We start from the raw sequence: 1,748 nt of genomic DNA, 5'->3' as shown, positions 1-1,748 counted from the left end.
GATGATGATGATGATGATGATGATGAGAGATGCCACACACTGGTGGACTGCAGATATCTCAGCTTCAGATACAGTTGTAAAACAACCTAGTGGGTATTTATGCTCTCTCTTATTATGGTTGTGTAAAATCATCAGCCCTGTACCTACTGACCCCATCAGAAGGGATCCATCTGTAAAACAGTAGAAATGATTGGGAGACATGCCGTCGTGAGAGGTTCATCCAGACAGACCTGTCTTCTATCTCGAGGGGGTTACTTTGGATGGTTTTACTTAAATGGTTTACTTCTGATAGTTTTACCTTAGATGGTTTTACCTCGATGGGTTTACTTTGGATAGTTTTTCCTCAAAGGGATTACTTTGGATGGTTTTACCTCAGACAGTTTTACCTGGAGGGGTTCTACATGAAGTGGTGTACTCTGTATGGTTTTACCTTGAGGGGTTTTACTTCAAGGAGTTTACTTCAGAYAGTTTTACCTCACATGAGATTTGAAGCACCTCCTGACTTTATCTCATTAGGTCCTTCTGGATGAGAAACTGAACTTCAGAACTGTCGAAGGACTTGGAGGGTTCCTGTTTGTCTTTCAGTTGTTTGGTCCAACAGGGCTCTTCCTCTCCTGGTCRTGTGTCAGCGGTGCCGGCAGTGTCTCATGAAAACCAAGGCGTGACTCCGAGGTCAACACTTCAGGTTTCTTCACTGGTCCCCAGCTGTCACCTCAGCATGGTCACTTTCTGCTCCCCCCAGGCCTGCAGAACTGTGTCAGCAAAGACAGACCGGACACCAGAGATGTCAGAAATATGACCCCGACCTCCTCGTGTCCTTAGTCTCTCTGCTCCGGTTCTTTGTCCAAGCTCTAAATGTGGATCAGGAAGGTGGTTCTGCTCACTTCAACCTAGTTGTGGGCCAATGTAGGTACATGTAGGGACAGGTGGGACATGTAGGGACTGGTGGGACATGTAGGGACAGGTGGGACACGTAGGGACAGGTGGGACACGTAGGGACAGGTGGGACACGTAGGGACAGGTGGGACATGTAGGGACTGGTGGGACATGTAGGGATTGGTGGGACATGTAGGGACTGGTGGGACATGTAGGGACTGGTGGGACATGTAGGGATTGGTGGGACATGTAGGGACTATACAATTTGGTGAAGTCTCCTTCAGTTTTTAGTTATTTTCCAAAACAGAATGTATTTTTCTTGAAAAGTTTCCTTTTTATTTTCAGAATTGCCTGCCTGAAGTGCGTGTAACATCACCAGACCAGATCCTTTGGCTCTGACCATCATGAGGAGCAACATGCAGATGAAGCCGTGTGCATAATTAACGATGAGGACGAGCAGAGGAAGAGGAGGGAACAATAGAGATATATCATCAGACGCTGAGAGACCAGGAGGAGAACAAAGACCGTTTTTTACAGAACGAGGTGGTGGTGGGGGGAGATGGTGAAGGCTCGGGCATTAATAACTGAGAGTGACTCCCTCACACACAGACACACACCCCCACACAGACACACACCCCCACACAGACACACACCCCCATACAGACACACACACGTGCGTTGTTAAGCCATGACACAGACGGAGGATAGACCCCCCTCGTTGCTATAACTATATTGGGCTTATCACCAAGACACAGAGCACCATTCACCAACACAATATCATTATTTACACCCAGATGGGGGGAAGGGGGGTACACATCAGGGTGTGTGTGTGTGTGTGTGTGTGTGTGTGTGTGTGTGTGTGTGTGTGTGTG

The 1,748-nt window shown here is 47.8% G+C and overlaps 1 long non-coding RNA gene across 1 annotated transcript in view; it reads right to left on the bottom strand.

Annotated features, from left to right (window-relative positions):
- Positions 1-1,748, bottom strand: part of LOC106534756 (uncharacterized) — a 15,731-nt gene that overhangs the window by 6,349 nt on the left and 7,634 nt on the right. The window contains exon 2 of the long non-coding RNA XR_001312379.1: positions 475-752. This is a non-coding gene — a long non-coding RNA (uncharacterized LOC106534756). The remainder of the gene's footprint in view (positions 1-474; positions 753-1,748) is intronic.

This window comes from Austrofundulus limnaeus, unplaced genomic scaffold, assembly GCF_001266775.1.
Source record: "Austrofundulus limnaeus strain Quisiro unplaced genomic scaffold, Austrofundulus_limnaeus-1.0 Scaffold1260, whole genome shotgun sequence".
Classification (NCBI taxonomy): Eukaryota; Metazoa; Chordata; class Actinopteri; order Cyprinodontiformes; family Rivulidae; genus Austrofundulus; species Austrofundulus limnaeus.
This window is presented reverse-complemented; position numbering and strand designations above follow the sequence as displayed.